The 20,419-nt window shown below is 49.1% G+C and overlaps 1 long non-coding RNA gene across 1 annotated transcript in view; it reads left to right on the top strand.

The window, feature by feature from the left end:
* The window catches only part of LOC139759979 (uncharacterized), a 246,397-nt gene that overhangs the window by 209,493 nt on the left and 16,485 nt on the right, over positions 1 to 20,419 (top strand). Inside the window, exon 5 of the long non-coding RNA XR_011715190.1 lies at positions 17,007 to 17,046. This is a non-coding gene — a long non-coding RNA (uncharacterized lncRNA). The remainder of the gene's footprint in view (positions 1 to 17,006; positions 17,047 to 20,419) is intronic.

Genomic DNA, 20,419 nt, shown 5'->3' with positions numbered 1-20,419 from the left:
CACTAGTACAGTGGAGCACCAGGTGGCATACAGCCACCAGTACAGTGGAGCATCAGGTGGCATACAACCACAAGCACAGTGGAGCACCAGGTGGCATACAGCCACTAGCACAGTGGAGCATCAGGCGGCACACAGCCACTAGTACAGTGGAACACCAGGCGGCATACAGCCACTAGCACAGTGGAGCATCAGGTGGCATACAGCCACTAGTACAGTGGAGCACCAGGCGGCATACAGCCACTAGTACAGTGGAACACCAGGTGGCATACAGCCACTAGTGCAGTGGAGCACCAGGTGGCATACAGCCACTAGTACAGTGGAGCGCCAGGCGGCATACAGCCACTAAAACAATGGAGCACCAGGCGGCATATAGCCACTAGTACAGTGGAGCACCAGGATGCGCAGAGCCACTAGCACAGTGGAGCACTAGGTGGCATACACCCTCTAGTACAATGGAGCTCCAGTGTCATAAAGCCACTAGTACAGTGGAGCACCTGGCGGCATACAGCCACTAGTATAGTGGAGCACCAGGCGGCATACATCCACTTGCACAGTGGAGCACCAGGTGGTATACAGCCATTAGTACAGTGGAGCACCTGGCGGCATTCAGCCACTAGCACAGTGGAGCACCAGGAGGCATACAGCCACTAGTACAGTGGAGCACCAGGTGGCATACATCCACTTGCACAGTGGAGCACCAGGTGGCATACAGCCATTAGTACAGTGGAGCACCTGGCGGCATTCACCCACTAGCACAGTGGAGCACCAGGCGGTATACAGCCACTAGTACAGTGGAGCACCAGGTGGCATACAGCCACTAGTACAGTGGAGCACCTGGCGGTATTCAGCCACTAGTACAGTGGAGCACCAGGTGGCATACAGCCACTAGTACAGTGGAGCACCAGGCGGCATACAGCCCCTAGTACAGTGGACCACCAGGTGGCATACAGCCACTAGTACAGTGGAGCACCAGGCGGCATTCAGCCACTAGCACAGTGGAGCACCAGGCGGCATACAGCCGCTAGCACAATGAAGCACCAGGTGGCATACAGCCACTAGTACAATGGAGCACCTGGCGGTATTCAGCCACTATTACAGTTGAGCACCAGGTGGCATACAGCCACTAGTACAGTGGAGCACCAGGTGGCATACAGCCACTAGCACAGTGAAGCACCAGGCGGCATACAGCCACTAGCACAGTGGAGCACCAGGCGGCATACAGCCACTAGTACAGTGGAGCACCGGACAGCATACAGCCACTAGCACAATGGAGCACCAGGTGGCATACAGCCACTAGTACAGTGGAGCACCAGGCGGCATACAGCCACTAGTACAGTGGAGCACCAGGTGGCATACAGCCACTAGTACAGTGAAGCACCAGTTGGCATACAGCCACTAGTACAGTGAAGCACCAGGTGGCATACAGCCACTAGCACAGTGAAGCACCAGGTGGCATACAGCCACTAGTACAGTGAAGCACCAGGTGGCATACAGCCACTAGTACAATGAAGCACCAGGCGGCATACAGCCACTAGCACAGTGAAGCACCAGGCGGCATACAGCCACTAGCACAGTGGAGCACCAGGCGGCATACAGCCACTAGTACAGTGAAGCACCAGGCGGCATACAGCCACTAGTACAGTGGAGCACCAGGCGGCATACAGCCACTATTACAGTGAAGCTCCAGGTGGCATACAGCCACTAGTACAGTGGAGCACCAGACAGCATACAGCCGCTAGCACAGTGGAGCACCAGGCGGCATACAGCCGCTAGCACAGTGAAGCACCAGGTGGCATACAGCCACTAGCACAGTGGAGCACCAGGCGGCATATAGCCACTAGTACAGTGAAGCACCAGGTGGCATACAGCCACTAGTACAGTGAAGCACCAGGCGGCATACAGCCACTAGCACAGTGAAGCTCCAGATGGCATACAGCCACTAGCACAGTGGAGCACCAGGCGGCATACAGCCACTAGTACAGTGGAGCACCAGGTGGCATACAGCCACTAGTACAGTGGAGCACCAGACAGCATACAGCCACTAGTACAGTGGAGTACCAGGCGGCATACAGCCGCTAGCACAGTGAAGCACCAGGTGGCATACAGCCACTAGTACAGTGGAGCACCAGGCGGCATACAGCCGCTAGCACAGTGAAGCACCAGGCGGCATACAGCCACTAGTACAGTGAAGCACCAGGCGGCATACAGCCACTAGCACAGTGGAGCACCAGGTGGCATACAGCCACTAGTACAGTGGAGCACCAGGCGGCATACAGCCACTAGTACAGTGAAGCACCAGGTGGCATACAGCCACTAGTACAGTGAAGCACCAGGTGGCATACAGCCACTAGTACAGTGAAGCACCAGGTGGCATACAGCCACTAGCACAGTGAAGCACCAGGTGGCATACAGCCACTAGTACAGTGAAGCACCAGGTGGCATACAGCCACTAGTACAGTGAAGCACCAGGTGGCATACAGCCACTAGTACAGTGAAGCACCAGGCGGCATACAGCCACTAGCACAGTGGAGCACCAGGCAGCATACTGCCACTAGTACAGTGGAGCACCAGGCGGCATACAGCCACTAGTACAGTGGAGCACCAGGCGGCATACAGCCACTAGTACAGTGGAGCACCAGACAGCATACAGCCGCTAGCACAGTGGAGCACCAGGCGGCATACAGCCGCTAGCACAGTGAAGCACCAGACGGCATACAGCCACTAGCACAGTGGAGCACCAGGCGGCATACAGCCACTAGTACAGTGGAGCACCAGGCGGCATACAGCCACTAGTACAGTGAAGCACCAGGTGGCATACAGCCACTAGCACAGTGAAGCACCAGGCGGCATACAGCCACTAGCACAGTGAAGCACCAGTTGGCATACAGCCACTAGCACAGTGGAGCACCAGGCGGCATACAGCCACTAGCACAGTGGAGCACCAGGCGGCATACAGCCACTAGTACAGTGAAGCACCAGGTGGCGCTACAGCCACTAGTACAGTGGAGCACCAGACAGCATACAGCCAATAGTACAGTGGAGTACCAGGCGGCATACAGCCGCTAGCACAGTGAAGCACCAGGTGGCATACAGCCACTAGTACAGTGGAGCACCAGGCGGCATACAGCCACTAGTACAGTGGAGCACCAGGCGGCGTACAGCCGCTAGCACAGTGAAGCACCAGGCGGCATACAGCCACTAGCACAGTGAAGCACCAGGTGGCATACAGCCACTAGTACAGTGGAGCACCAGGCGGCATACAGCCACTAGCACAGTGGAGCACCAGGCGGCATACAGCCACTAGTACAGTGAAGCACCAGGTGGCATACAGCCACTAGTACAGTGGAGCACCAGACAGCATACAGCCAATAGTACAGTGGAGTACCAGGCGGCATACAGCCGCTAGCACAGTGAAGCACCAGGTGGCATACAGCCACTAGTACAGTGGAGCACCAGGCGGCATACAGCCACTAGTACAGTGGAGCACCAGGCGGCATACAGCCGCTAGCACGGTGAAGCACCAGGCGGCATGCAGCCACTAGTACAGTGAAGCACCAGGCGGCATACAGCCGCTAGCACAGTGGAGCACCAGGTGGCATACAGCCACTAGTACAGTGGAGCACCAGGCGGCATACAGCCACTAGTACAGTGAAGCACCAGGTGGCATACAGCCACTAGTACAGTGAAGCACCAGGTGGCATACAGCCACTAGTACAGTGAAGCACCAGGTGGCATACAGCCACTAGCACAGTGAAGCACCAGGTGGCATACAGCCACTAGCACAGTGAAGCACCAGGTGGCATACAGCCACTAGTACAGTGAAGCACCAGGTGCCATACAGCCACTAGTACAGTGAAGCACCAGGTGCCATACAGCCACTAGCACAGTGGAGCACCAGGCAGCATACTGCCACTAGTACAGTGGAGCACCAGGCGGCATACAGCCACTAGTACAGTGGAGCACCAGGCGGCATACAGCCACTAGTACAGTGGAGCACCAGACAGCATACAGCCGCTAGCACAGTGGAGCACCAGGCGGCATACAGCCGCTAGCACAGTGAAGCACCAGGCGGCATACAGCCACTAGTACAGTGAAGCACCAGGCGGCATACAGCCACTAGCACAGTGAAGCTCCAGGCGGCATACAGCCACTAGCACAGTGAAGCTCCAGATGGCATACAGCCACTAGCACAGTGGAGCACCAGGCGGCATACAGCCACTAGTACAGTGAAGCACCAGGTGGCATACAGCCACTAGTACAGTGGAGCACCAGACAGCATACAGCCAATAGTACAGTGGAGTACCAGGCGGCATACAGCCGCTAGCACAGTGAAGCACCAGGTGGCATACAGCCACTAGTACAGTGGAGCACCAGGCGGCATACAGCCACTAGTACAGTGGAGCACCAGGCGGCGTACAGCTGCTAGCACAGTGAAGCACCAGGCGGCATACAGCCAGTAGCACAGTGAAGCACCAGGTGGCATACAGCCACTAGTACAGTGGAGCACCAGGCGGCATACAGCCACTAGCACAGTGGAGCACCAGGCGGCATACAGCCACTAGTACAGTGAAGCACCAGGTGGCATACAGCCACTAGTACAGTGGAGCACCAGACAGCATACAGCCAATAGTACAGTGGAGTACCAGGCGGCATACAGCCGCTAGCACAGTGAAGCACCAGGTGGCATACAGCCACTAGTACAGTGGAGCACCAGGCGGCATACAGCCACTAGTACAGTGGAGCACCAGGCGGCATACAGCCGCTAGCACGGTGAAGCACCAGGTGGCATGCAGCCACTAGTACAGTGAAGCACCAGGCGGCATACAGCCGCTAGCACAGTGGAGCACCAGGTGGCATACAGCCACTAGTACAGTGGAGCACCAGGCGGCATACAGCCACTAGTACAGTGAAGCACCAGGTGGCATACAGCCACTAGTACAGTGAAGCACCAGGTGGCATAGAGCCACTAGTACAGTGAAGCACCAGGTGGCATACAGCCACTAGTACAGTGAAGCACCAGGTGGCATACAGCCACTAGTACAGTGAAGCACCAGGTGGCATACAGCCACTAGTACAGTGAAGCACCAGGTGCCATACAGCCACTAGTACAGTGAAGCACCAGGCGGCATACAGCCACTAGCACAGTGGAGCACCAGGCAGCATACTGCCACTAGTACAGTGGAGCACCAGGCGGCATACAGCCACTAGTACAGTGGAGCACCAGGCGGCATACAGCCACTAGTACAGTGGAGCACCAGACAGCATACAGCCGCTAGCACAGTGGAGCACCAGGCGGCATACAGCCGCTAGCACAGTGAAGCACCAGGCGGCATACAGCCACTAGTACAGTGAAGCACCAGGCGCATACAGCCACTAGCACAGTGAAGCACCAGGTGGCATACAGCCACTAGCACAGTGGAGCACCAGGCGGCATACAGCCACTAGTACAGTGGAGCACCAGGTGGCATACAGCCACTAGTACAGTGGAGCACCAGACAGCATACAGCCAATAGTACAGTGGAGTACCAGGCGGCATACAGCCGCTAGCACAGTGAAGCACCAGGTGGCATACAGCCACTAGTACAGTGGAGCACCAGGCGGCATACAGCCACTAGTACAGTGGAGCACCAGGTGGCATACAGCCGCTAGCACAGTGAAGCACCAGGCGGCATACAGCCACTAGCACAGTGAAGCACCAGGTGGCATACAGCCACTAGTACAGTGGAGCACCAGGCGGCATACAGCCACTAGCACAGTGGAGCACCAGGCGGCATACAGCCACAAGTACAGTGAAGCACCAGGTGGCATACAGCCACAAGTACAGTGGAGCACCAGACAGCATACAGCCAATAGTACAGTGGAGTACCAGGCGGCATGCAGCCGCTAGCACAGTGAAGCACCTGGCGGCATACAGCCAATAGTACAGTGGAGTACCAGGCGGCATACAGCCACTAGTACAGTGAAGCACCAGGCGGCATACAGCCACTAGCACAGTGAAGCACCAGGTGGCATACAGCCACAGTACAGTGGAGCACCAGATGGCATACAGCCACTAGCACAGTGAAGCACCAGGTGGCATACAGCCACTAGCACAGTGAAGCACCAGGTGGCATACAGCCACTAGTACAGTGGACCACCAGGTGGCATACAGCCACTAGCACAGTGGAGCACCGGACGGCATACAGCCACTAGTACAATGAGGCACCAGGTGGCATACAGCCACTAGTACAGTGAAGCACCAGGTGGCATACAGCCTCCCGCTGTACAACGGATCCCAAGGGTGGTCTGGTCCAACATCTTCCATCAACACATTATCATCATCACAGACCATCAGTATACGTAACACATGTAACACTAGTATCCCAGGCTACTCTCTCGAAAAACTTGGACACCCAGTAAGGACATGAAAGTACCTCCGTCAGCACGGGTGACAAGTGGTAGCTCTCCTGCAGAAGGTGTAAGTTATGACCCCCATCACAAAGTCAAACACCATAATTGGTGGAGTTCCTCCTCCGTGTCATTGTCAACATCAGGAGGCACATTAGTTCTGCTTATTACCGCATTATGGCATGGCGCTTCCAGCACTGTAAACATTCCCGCTCCACCTTCTGGCTTCGTGAGACCCAATGAATTTTGATCTTTCTTCCTTTTCCTTCCTTACAGTAGTTGAATTTTATTTCTGTTCATAAAAACATTATTTTCTTCATGGATATCGAGGACAAGCATCACCATTATCGTACAGGATCGCATCACATCCGCAAATTTTCGATATCAGTGAATTTTCCTATTACTTTTAGATGATACAAGGCCGAACCAGCGGAGTGAACCAGCCTTGTACCAAACACAAAATAACACCATGTGACCTCACCGTCCTGGCAGACACGGGTCCTCCTGGCTGTTGTTTGTTGTTTCCTGCTGACGGCTGGGTCGCCTTTGACCAGCAGAACATTGACCTGTAGACTCGAGTTTCCTGTGGGCAGGAGGCAGTCCGACAACTCCCCACCCCCCACCCCCCTCCTCCCATTCCACACCCACCTCGCCGTCATCATAGCCTCCACCTTGGCCACCAAACCCTCCCTTACCACTCCCTCCCTGTCTAATATACCCTCCCTCACCATCATCATCATTATTCCATTATTCCTTGCCTACAACGCCCTCCCTCACCACCACTACTTCTTCCCTCCTTGGCCACTGCCCTGATCGGAGGAGTGGCTTTGTTCAGATATATAACCACTCATCCCTGGTAACTTTCATCTTCATAACTTCCTTATTACCGGCAGGCAGACTTCCTGCTCAACTGTAACATATTGTCCTACAATATGTACCTCAGCAGCCAGCAATATCATCCACCATTCCCAAGCCAGTACAGGAATTTACGGGTAACATTACATGTGGGTTAGTCATCTTGTGTCTGGGACCGTTCTTGGCGTGTCTGCTGCAACCATCGGTCTTTTATTTTACACATTTATCAGGAGTTCCGTTAGTCATGTGTCATTCAACGTCCATGATTTTTCCCTATATTCTGAATGCCCTAATCGAGGTTGTCTCGTTGTGTGTGTGTGTGTGTGTGTGTGTGTGTGTGTGTGTGTGTATTTGGGAAGATAATTGATTGAGAGGGTAAAGGCATGTACAGAGCACCAGATTGGGGAAGAGCAGTGTGGTTTCAGAAGTTGTAGAGGATGTGTGGAGCAAATATTTGCTTTAAAAAAAGTATGTGAGAAATACTTTAAAAAAAAAAAAAAGATGGATTTGTTTGTAGCATTTATGGATCTGGAGAAGGCATATGATAGAGTTGATAAGAATGCTTTATGGAAGGTATTAAGAGTATATGGTATGGGGGGGCAAGTTGCTAGAAGCAGTGAAAGTTTTTATAAAGTAGGAAGAGAGGAAACTGATTGGTTCCCAGTGAATGTCGGTTTGCGGAAGGGGTGTGTGATATCTCCATGGTTGTTGAATTTGTTTATGGATGGGATGGTTAGGGAGGTGAATGCAAGAGTTTTGAAGAGAGGGGCAAGTATGGAGTCTGTTTTGCATGACAGGGCTTGGGAAGCGAGTCAGTTGTTGTTCGCTGATGATACAGCGCTGATGGATGATTCGGGTGAGAAGCTGCAGAAGTTGGTGACTGAGTTTGGTAATGTGTGTGAAAGAAGAAAGCTGAGAGTAAATGTAAATAAGATCAAGGCGTCCTAGCTTCGTCTCTTCGATGTATATCAACTGATTGTTATATTTCTCTCTTGTGTCTCCCCTGATGATGTGATTATTACACGAGAGTGCACTTGGGAACTTTTCGTGTTTCATTTTCCCCGTGGACTCATAGGAATTTCTTGATCACGCGCAAAATTGTGATCCTTTCCAATATATATATATATATATATATATATATATATATATATATATATATATATATATATATATATATATATATACATATATACACACATACATCATTCATACATGCTGCCTTTATTCATTCCAGTCGCCACCCCGCCACACATGAAATGACAACCACCTCCCCCCACACAAGCGCAAGGTAGCCCCGGGAAAAGACCACAAAGGCCACATTCGTTCACACTCAGTCTCTAGCTGTCATGTGTAATGCACCGAAACAACAGCTCCCTTTCCACATCCAGGCACCACAAAACTTTCCTTGGTTTACCCCAGACGTTTCACATGCCCTGGTTCAATCCATTGACAACACGTCGACCCCGGTATACCACATCATTCCAATTCACTCTATTCCTTGCACGCCTTTCACCCTCCTGTATATTCAGGCACAGATCGCTCAAAATCTTTTTCACTCCATCCTTCCACCTCCAATTTGGTCTCCCACTTCTCGTTCCCTCCGCCTCTGACACATATATCCTCTTTGTCAATCTTTCCTCACTCATTCTCTCCATATGAACAAACCATTTCAAAACACCCTCTTCTGCTCTCTCAACCACATTCGTTTTATTACCACACATATCTCTTACCCTATTATTACTTACTCGATCAAACCACTCACACCTCATATTGTCCTCAAACATCTCATTTCCAACACATCCACCCTCCTCCGCACAACCCTATCCACAGCCCACGCCTCGCAACCATATAACATTGTTGGAACCACTATTCCTTCAAACATACCCATTTTTGTTTTCATAGATAACGTTCTCGCCTTCCATACATTTTTCAATGCTCCCAGAAGTTTCGCCCACTCCCCCACCCTGTTACTACTTCCGCTTCCATGGTTCCATCCGCTGCCAAATCCACTCCCAGATTTTTAAAACACTTCACTTCCTCCAGTTTTTCTCCATTCAAACTTACCTCCCAACTGACTTGTCCCTCAACCCTTCTCTACCTAATAACATTGCTCTTATTCACATTTACTCTCAGTTTTCTTCTTTCACACACTTTACCAAACTCAGCCACCAGTCTCTGCAGTTTCTCACATGAATCAGCCACTAACGCTGTATCATCAGCGAACAACTGACTCACTTCCCAAGCCGTCATCCACAACAGACTGCATACTTGCCCCTCTTTCCAAAACTCTTGCATTCACCTCCCTAACAACCCCATCCATAAACAAATTAAACAGCCATAGAGACATCACGCACTACTGCTGCAAACCGACATTCACTTTCCTCTCTTCCTACTCGTGCACATGCCTTACATCCTCGATAAACCTTTTCACTGCTTCTAGTAACTTGCATCCCAAACCATATATTCTTAATACCTTCCACAGAGCATCTCTATCAACTTTATCATATGCCTTCTCCAGATCCATAAATGCTTCATACAAATCCATTTGCTTTTCTAAGTATTTCTCACAAACATTCTTCGAAGCAAACACCAGAGCCACACATCCTCTACCACTTCTGAAACCACACTGCTCTTCTCCATTCTGATGCTCTGTACCTGACTCCACCCTCTCAATCAATACCCTTCCATATGATTCCCCAGGAATACTCAACAAACTTATACCTCTGTGATTTGAACACTCACCTTTATCCCCTTTGCCTTTGTACAATGGCACTATGCATGCATTCTAACAATCCTCAGGCACTTCACCATGAGCCATACATACATTAAATAACCTTACCAACCAGTCAACAACACGGTCACCTCCTCTTTTAATAAATTCCACTGCGATACCATCCAAACCCACCACCTTCCCGGCTTTCATCTTCTGCAATGCTTTCACTACCTCTTCTCTGTTTACCAAATCATTGTCCCTAACACTCTCACTTTGCAAACCACTTCGACCAAAGCACCTTATATCTGCCATTCTATCATCTAATACCTTCAACAAACCTTCAAAATACTCACTCCATCTCCTTCTCACATCACCACTACTTGTTATTACCTCCCCATTAGCCCGCTTCACTGATGTTCCCATTTGTTCTCTTGTCTTACGCACTTTATTTACCTCCTTCAAGAACATCTTTTTATTCTCCCTAAAATTTAATGATACTCTCTCACCCCAACTCTCATTTGCCCTCTTTTTCACCTCTTGCACATTTTTCTTAACCTCCTCCCTCTTTCTTTTATACTTCTCTCAGTCATTTGCACTATTTCCCTGCAAAAATCGTCCAAATGCCTCTCTCTTCTTTTTCACTAACAAATCTTACTTCTTCATTCCACCACTCACTAACCTTTCTAATCTGCCCACATCCCACACTTCTCATGCCACAAGCATCTTTTGCACAAGCCATCACTGCTTCCCTCACACTTCCTCCCCCACTCCCCTTACGTGCTTTTCTCTCACCTTTTTCCATTCTGCACTCAGTCTCTCCTGGTATTTCCTCGCACAAGTCTCCTTCCCAAGCTCACTTACTATCACCACTCTCTTCACCCCAACATTCTCTTGTTTTTTCTGAAAACCTCCACAAATCTTCACCTTCGCCTCCACAAGATAATGGTCAGACATCCCTCCAGTTGCATCTCTCAGCACATGAACATCCAAAAAGTCTCTCTTTCACGCGCCTATCAATTAACACGTAATCCAATAACGCTCTCTGGCCATCTCTCTTACTTACATACTTATACTTATGTATATCTCTTTTTTTAAACCAGGTATTCCCAATCACCAGTCCTTTTTCAGCACACAAATCTACAAGCTCTTTCATTTCCATTTACAACACTGTACACCCCATGTACACCAATTATTCCCTCAACTGCCACAATACTCACCTTTGCATTCAAATCACCCATCACGATTACCCGGTCTCGTGGATCAAGACTGCTAACACACTCACTCAGCTGCTCCCAAAACATTTGCCTCTCATGATCTTTCTTCTCATGCCCAGGTGCATAGGCACCAATAATCACCAATCTCTCTCCATCCTTTTTCAGTTTTACCCATATCAAACTAGAGTTTACTTTCTTACACTCTATCACATACTCCCACAACTCCTGTTTCAGGAGTAGTGCTACTCCTTCCCTTGCTCATGTCCTCTCACCAACCCTGACTTTACTCCCAAAACATTCCCAAACCAACATTCCCCTTTACCCTTAGCTTCGTTTCATTCAGAACCAAAACATCCAGGTTCCTTTCCTCAATCATACTACCTATTTCTCTTTTTTCATATATATATATATATATATATATATATATATATATATATATATATATATATATATATATATATATATCCCTGGGGATAGGGGAGAAAGAATACTTCCCACGTATTCCCTGCGTGTCGTAGAAGGCGACTAAAAGGGGAGGTAGCGGGGGGCTGGAAATCCTCCCCTCTCGTTTTTTTTTTTTTTTTTAATTTTCCAAAAGAAGGAACAGAGAGGAGGGCCAGGTGAGGATTATTCCCTCAAAGGCCCAGTCCTCTGTTCTTAACGCTCCCTCGCTAATGCGGGAAATGGCGAATAGTTTGAAAGAAAAAAAGAAGAAATATATATATATATATATATATATATATATATATATATATATATATATATATATATATATATATATATATATATATATATATATATATATATTCTATTATTATTATTATACTTTCTTGCTGTCTCCCGCGTTAGCGAGGTAGCACAAGGAAACAGACGAAAGAATGGCCCAACCCACCCACATACACATGCATATACATAAACGCCCACACACACACACATATACATACCTACACATTTCAACGTATACATACATATACATACACAGACATATACATATATACACATGTACATGTTCATGCATGCTGTCTTCATCCATCCTCGCCGCCATCCCGCCACACATGAAATGGCAACCCCCTCTCTCCGCGTGCGTGCGAGGTAACGCTAAGAAAAGACAACAAAGGCCACATTCGCTCACACTCTGTCTCTAGCTGTCATGTGTAATGCACCGAAACCACAGTTCCCTTTCCACATCCAGGCCCCACAGAACTTTCCATGGTTTACCCCAGACGCTTCACATGCCTTGTTTCAAACCACTGACAGGAAGTCGATCCCTGTATACCACATCGTTCCAATTCACTCTGTTCCTTGCACGCCTTTCACCCTCCTGTATGTTCAGGCCCCGAACGCTCAAAATCTTTTTCACTCCATCTTTCCACATCCAATTTGGTCTCCCAGTTCTCATCGTTCCCTCCACCTCTGACACATACATCCTATTTGTCAATGTTTCCTCACTCATTCTCTCCATGTGACCAAACCATTTCAATACACCCTCTTCTGCTCTCTCAACCACACTCTTTTTATTACGACACATCTCTCTTACCCTTTCATTACTTACTCGATCAAACCACCTCACACCACAAATTGTCCTCAGACATCTCATTTCCAACACATCCACCCTCCTCTGCACAACCCTATCTATAGCCATGCCTCACAACCATATAACATTGTTGGAGCCGCTATTCCTTCAAACATACCCATTTTTGCTCTCCGAGATGGTGCTCTCGCCTTCCACACATTTTTCAATGCTCCCAGAACCTTCGCTTCCTCCCCCACCCTATGACTCACTTCCGCTTCCCTAGTTCCATCCGCCGCTGAAGTACTTATATACCTGGACCAATTAAATTCCAACAAATCCAACGACCCAGATAACTTAACTCCAAGATTTTTAAAGGTCAGGAGACAGCTGATATACCCCATAACAAAAATAGTCAACAAATCTTTTTCAGATGGTCGGGTGAAAACAGACAGGAAACCAGCAAATGTTAATCCTATGTATAAAAAAGGAGACAAAAAGTGTGCCTTGAACTAGCGCCCAATTAGCCTTACGTCATGTCATCGCCCGTCACGTCCTGGTTATAGCCAGGACACATCACGTCCTGGGTATGGCCAGGACACATCACGTCCTCGGTATGGCCAGGACACATCACGTCCTCGGTATGGCCAGGACACATCACGTCCTGGGTATGGCCAGGACACATCACGTCCTCGGTATGGCCAGGACACATCACTTCCTGGGTATGGCCAGGACATGGCACGTCCTGGGTATGGCCAGAACATGGCACGTCCTGGGTATGGCCAGGACACATCACGTCCTGGGTATGGCCAGGACACATCACGTCCTGGGTATGGCCAGGACATGGCACGTCCTGGGTATGGCTAGGACATGGCACGTCCTGGGTATGGCCAGGACATGGCACGTCCTGGGTATGGTCAGGACACATCACGTCCTGGGTATGGCCAGGACATGGCACGTCCTGGGTATGGCTAGGACATGGCACGTCCTGGGTATGGCCAGGACATGGCACGTCCTGGGTATGGCTAGGACATGGCACGTCCTGGGTATGGCCAGGACATGGCACGTCCTGGGTGTGGCCAGGACATGGCACGTCCTGGGTATGGCCAGGACACATCACGTCCTGGGTATGGCCAGGACATGGCACGTCCTGGGTATGGCCAGGACATGGCACGTCCTGGGTATGGCCAGGACATGGCACGTCCTGGGTGTGGCCAGGACATGGCACGTCCTGGGTATGGCCAGGACACATCACGTCCAGGGTATGGCCAGGACACATCACGTCCTGGGTATGGCCAGGACATGGCACGTCCTGGGTATGGCTAGGACATGGCACGTCCTGGGTATGGCCAGGACACATCACGTCCTGGGTATGGCCAGGACATGGCACGTCCTGGGTATGGCCAGGACATGGCACGTCCTGGGTGTGGCCAGGACATGGCACGTCCTGGGTATGGCCAGGACACATCACGTCCTCGGTATGGCCAGGACACATCACGTCCTGGGTATGGCCAGGACATGGCACGTCCTGGGTATGGCTAGGACATGGCACGTCCTGGGTATGGCCAGGACACATCACGTCCTGGGTATGGCCAGGACACATCACGTCCTGGGTATGGCCAGGACACATCACGTCCTGGGTATGGCCAGGACACATCACGTCCAGGGTATGGCTAGGACATGGCACGTCCTGGGTATGGCCAGGACACATCACGTCCTGGGTATGGCCAGGACACATCACGTCCTGGGTATGGCCAGGACATGGCAAGTCTTGGGTATGGCCAGGACACATCACGTCCAGGGTATGGCCAGGACATGGCACGTCCTGGGTATGGCCAGGACATGGCACGTCCTGGGTATGGCCAGGACACATCACTTCCTGGGTATGGCCAGGACGCGTCACGTCCTGGGTATGGCCAGGACATGGCACGTCCTGGGTATGGCCAGGACATGGCACGTCCTGGGTATGGCCAGGACACATCACTTCCTGGGTATGGCCAGGACACCTCACGTCCTGGGTATGGCCAGGACGCATGACGTCCTGGGTATGGCCAAGACATATCACTTCCTGGGTATGGCCAGGACACATCACTTCCTGGGTATGGCCAGGACACGTCACGTTCTGGGTATGGCCAGGACACGTCACGTCCTGGGTATGGCCAGGACACATGACGTCCTGGGTATGGCCAGGACACCACGTCCTGGGTACGGCCAGGACATGTCACGTCCTGGGTACGCCCAGGATGTCACGTCCTGGGTATGGCCAGGACATGTCACGTCCAGGGTATGGCCAGGACACGTCACGTCCAGGGTATGGCCAGGACACGTCACGTCCTGGGTATGGCCAGGACACATCACTTCCTGGGTATGGCCAGGACGCGTCACGTCCTGGGTATGGCAAGGACACGTCACATTCTGGGTATGGCCGGGACACATCACGTCCTGGGTATGGCCAGGACACGTCACGTCTTGGGTATGGCCAGGACACATCACGTCCTGGGTATGGCCAGGACACGTCACGTCCTGGGTATGGCCAGGACATGGCACGTCCTGGGTATGGCCAGGACATGGCACGTCCTGGGTATGGCCAGGACACATCACTTCCTGGGTATGGCCAGGACACCTCACGTCCTGGGTATGGCCAGGACGCATGACGTCCTGGGTATGGCCAAGACATATCACTTCCTGGGTATGGCCAGGACACATCACTTCCTGGGTATGGCCAGGACACGTCACGTTCTGGGTATGGCCAGGACACGTCACGTCCTGGGTATGGCCAGGACACATGACGTCCTGGGTATGGCCAGGACACCACGTCCTGGGTACGGCCAGGACATGTCACGTCCTGGGTACGCCCAGGATGTCACGTCCTGGGTATGGCCAGGACATGTCACGTCCAGGGTATGGCCAGGACACGTCACGTCCAGGGTATGGCCAGGACACGTCACGTCCTGGGTATGGCCAGGACACATCACTTCCTGGGTATGGGCAGGACACATGACGTCCTGGGTATGGCCAGGACACCACGTCCTGGGTACGGCCAGGACATGTCACGTCCTGGGTACGGCCAGGACATGTCACGTCCTGGGTACGCCCAGGATGTCACGTCCTGGGTATGGCCAGGACATGTCACGTCCTGGGTATGGCCAGGACACGTCACGTCCTGGGTATGGCCAGGACATGTCACGTCCTGGGTATGGACTCCAAGTGACCATTTTTCATATCTTTATATTTGATTCTAATTTTTTTAGATGTTTGTTACTTAGAAAAGCTGAAGGTTAGTGTTAGTGGTACATGGTAGGGTAGTGGTAGTTATTAATGGTGTAAGGTAGTGTAGTTGTGGTCATTTATTTGGTATATTAGGGTAGTTGTGGTCGTCAGTAGTTCATAAGGTAGAGTAGTGGTGGTCGTCAGTGGTTTATGATAGGGTAGTTGCGGTTTTCAGTATTGCATGGTAGTGGTGGTCTCAGTGGTGTATGATAGGATAGTGCTGGTCGGCAGTGGTTTATGGTAGAATGTTGGTGGCCGTTAGTGGTGTATGGTAGGGCAATGGTGGTCATCAGCGGTGTATGGTAGGGTAGTGGTGGCCGTTAGTGGTGTATGGTATGGTAGTAGTGGTACTGTATGGTGGGTGGGAGGAGACTTGTGGTGGTGCTGGAGGGCGGTAGGTGGCAGGCCAGTAACGAGCCGTCTGACGGCGGAATGCGGCATGGTATCAGCAGTGTGGGCGGCACAGAGAAGAGGGGTGGCGGCAGATGGTTCCTAGTGGCACTCTCGACACGCTGCTCCCGCCGCCCACCGCCCGTCAGTGGCCGTCATCGCCAAGCAAATGATAAAAACTTGTCTATTGATTACAGAGCTGAGACTCCGCCCACCTGTCAATCAAAGCACAACAGTCGCTCATTGATCAATTACCGCCAACGCTCCGCCCAGGGGCGGGGCTATCCTTCTACCTTGCTCGTAGTTGCCATTTGTTGAATAATATAACTCTGTAAGAACTTATGTTTCATAATTAGCGTGCTTTATTTTAAAAATCAATTTATAGTGAAACCATTTAATTATCTGTGACGTGATAGCAAACCGAAGGTAAATAATCCGTAGATTATATGAATAAAATTTGATAAAACTTTATGACTCCGCCTACTATGACGTCATTTCGTCAGCAACCAATGGGAGAGAAGAACACAACTTTATACTAGTAATAATGTCACTTTAACAACATGTGTTCCTGGCGTTTGTAGGTATTTCAAGTGTTGTTGTTTGTTACTCATTCATGCAAAACAGATGCTCAAGAGCGCAAGTAGTAATGTGGCTGTTCTCTTTCCAGGCTGGGAGGCGGACCTGGTGCCGCTGTTTCCATGGAGAAGGTAAACAATAAACGCGTCCAGCACACACACACACACACACACACACACATGTGCCCTCTGAGGCGGCCAAATTACCCTCACCTGTATACCTCGTCAGGCAGGGTAAAGCTATGATCATGTATACCTCGTCAGGCAGGGTAAACCTATGATCATGTATACCTCGTCAGGCAGGTAAAGCCAAGGTCAATGTGTCCACTTGTGGCTCAGGAAACTGCCGGACTGACTGACGTGGCTGGTCTCTTGACCCCCCCCCCCCCCCAACCATCCGGCCTGCAGCCCTCCGGTGCCGCCCTTGCATTACTACGGCCACCTCTACAACCTGCCCGCCCCCGGCCCAGCCATCACCACCCTCACCTACTGTATGATACGAGTCCTTATTCATGAGACAAGATCTGAAGATGGTCTCTCTCATCTCAAGACATCTTTCATGGTATTTGAACCCATCCATAAGTTTCTTTACTTTTACCTTTATTTTTTTTTCACATTTGATCTCAATTGTTAGGCAGTTGGCTGTTGCCAGGAGCCACCCAGGTTGGTAATACCGTTATGACTGAAGAGGTAAAAGTTTATCTTCCACTGTGCGTTACGATTGCTTGTCTTACTTTCTGTCTCATCAAAACTGGACTACCGCCCAGGTTAGGCCTGCCATCTTCCTCTTACAACCACCAGACACCTACTTAAATCATGATTATTTTCTTTCCATAAATTCTCTTGCCATCTCCTGTCTGCCCAAACGTTTTTTACTATCATCATGATCGAGTCTACCAAACCTATGATCCCCGGTATCATGTGATGAAAAGAATCTGTAGGTTTGTGCTTGACTCTACCGTAACCAATAAGAGGAAAGCTTTGTTCTGGCAGTAATAGTGACGGCAACTCCCACGTTACTTTTCCTCCATGATAGACCTGCCTCTTTTTATGTTTACATTCGTGGTCGTTCTAGTAAACACTCGTCTGTTGAACATCATGTGTCTTGTAACTCCCCAAGTATCTTACTTCTGTCGGAGACAGTTGTCTAATAATGTTCTCACTCACCACTTTCTCACATCTGACTGTAACATTTACTTGGGCAACCGAGAACAACATGCTTTTCACTGAAGATAAGTTTCACCTCCTTCGATGAGGGGAAAATTGAATTAAAAGAACAATACAGAATACCAGACAGACACAGACGCCATCATAAACCAGGTGAATAATGTGAAAGAACCCAGAGTAATAATGTCTAACGACCTAACCTTCAGCAAACACAACAAAACAACGGTTGTCTCATGCAGAAGGATGGCAAGCTGGATCCTGCGGACCTTCAAGACAAGGGAAGAAAATGTCCGTCACTATTATTTTCATGAACTGAATATTGTTGTGTTTTAGCATCATCCTACAAGGCGGGTGATACTGCGGAATTATAGAATGTTCAGAGACCATTCACAGGCCATATCAGTATGTTACAGGAACTAAATTACTGGGAACGGTTGAAGTCTCTGAGGCTATACTGGCTGGAACGTAGACGGGAAAGGTATATCATCATGTATACCTGGGTGATCCTAGAAGGTATGGTTCTCAACTTACATAGGTAAATAACCTCCTCCTGGCACGACAGGCATGGAAGACTTTGTGAAATACACCTCTGAGATCCAAAGGTGCCATATGCACACAAAGAGAGAACACCATAAACATGCGGGGCCCAAGAAACCTTGCCATCTACAATCAGAAACAGCTTGGGATGCACAGTAGAGAAGTTCAAGAGTGCACTGGACAAGTACCTACAAGGTGTACCAGACCAGCCAGGCTGTGGGGGCTATGTGGGCCTGAGGGTTGCGGCTTCCAACAGCTTGGTCGACCAACGACCCAGTCCAGCAGCCTGGGCCCAGCTGAGGATGTAAACTTGAAGATCCCCAAGACTTCACAGGTATTAATCAGCTACACAACTTAGTTTTATGTAGTACTGTACTAACTGGATTTTAATGGTTGTGTACTAAGTGGTCCATGTACTACTGTACTAACTAGGTTTATATGGTAGTGTACTCAGTGGTTTATGTAGTGCTTTACTACCTGGATTTATTTGGTAATCTAACTGGTTTATGTGGTACTGTACTAACTGTTTTTATGTGATAATGTACTAACTGGTTGTATATGAACCTGTACTGAGTGGTTTATGTAGTACTGTATTCTTTGGTTTTGTGTGGTATTGTACTAACTGGTTTAATGTGATACTGTACTAACAGGTTTTATATAGTACTGTACTAACTGGTTTTATGTAGTACTGTACTAACTGGCTTTATATAGTACTGTACTAACTGGTTTTATTTGGTAATGTACTAACTGGTTTTATGTAGTACTGTACTAGCTGGTTTTATGTAGTACTGTACTAACTGGTTTTATGTATTACTGTACTAACTGGTTTTATGTAGTACTGTACTAACTGGCTTTATGTAGTACTGTACTAACTGGTTTTATTTGGTAATGTACTAACTGGTTTTATGTAGTACTATACTAACTGGTTTTATGTAGTACTATACTAACTGGTTTTATGTAGTACTGTACAAACTGGTTTTATGTAGTACTGTACTAACTGGTCTTATGTAGTACTGTACTGACTGGTCTTATGTAGTACTGTACTTATTGGTTTTATGTAGTACTGTACTGACTGATTTTATGTAGTACTGTACTAACTTATATAGTACTGTACTAACTGGCTTTATGTAGTACTGTACTAACTGGTTTTATGTAGTACTGTACTAACTGGTTTTATGTAGTACTATACTAACTAGTTTTCTAACTGGTTTTATGTAGTACTGTACTAACTGGTTTTATGTAGTACTGTACTAACTGGTCTTATGTAGTACTGTACTGACTGGTCTTATGTAGTACTGTAATAATTGGTTTTATGTAGTACTGTACTAATTGGTTTTATGTAGCACTGTACTAACTGGGTTTATGTGGTACTGTAATAACTGGTTTTATGTAGTACTGTACTAACTGGTTTTATGTAGTACTGTACTAAATGGTTTATGTGATGCTGCACTAACTGGTTTTATGTAGTACTGTAATAACTGGTTTTGTGATAATACACTGACTGGTTTATGTAGCACTGGGCTAACTGGTTTTATGTAGCACTGTATTAATTGATTTATGTAGTAATGGGCTAACTAGTTTATGTAGTACTGTACTAACAGGTTTATGTAGTACTGTTTTATGTAGTACTGTACTAACAGGTTTATGTAGTACTGTTTTATGTAGTACTGGGCTAGCTGATTTTATTTAGTACTGTACTAACTGGTTTTTGCAGGGAATAAATGCAATTGAGTGGGAGATGTATAAAAGAAAGAGACAGGAGGTCAAGAGAAAGGTGCAAGAGGTGAAAAAAAGGGCAAAT

The sequence above is a fragment of the Panulirus ornatus genome, chromosome 3, assembly GCF_036320965.1.
Source record: "Panulirus ornatus isolate Po-2019 chromosome 3, ASM3632096v1, whole genome shotgun sequence".
NCBI lineage: Eukaryota > Metazoa > Arthropoda > Malacostraca > Decapoda > Palinuridae > Panulirus > Panulirus ornatus.
Note: the sequence above shows the minus strand (reverse complement) of the source record. Positions and strands in the feature narration are given on the sequence as shown.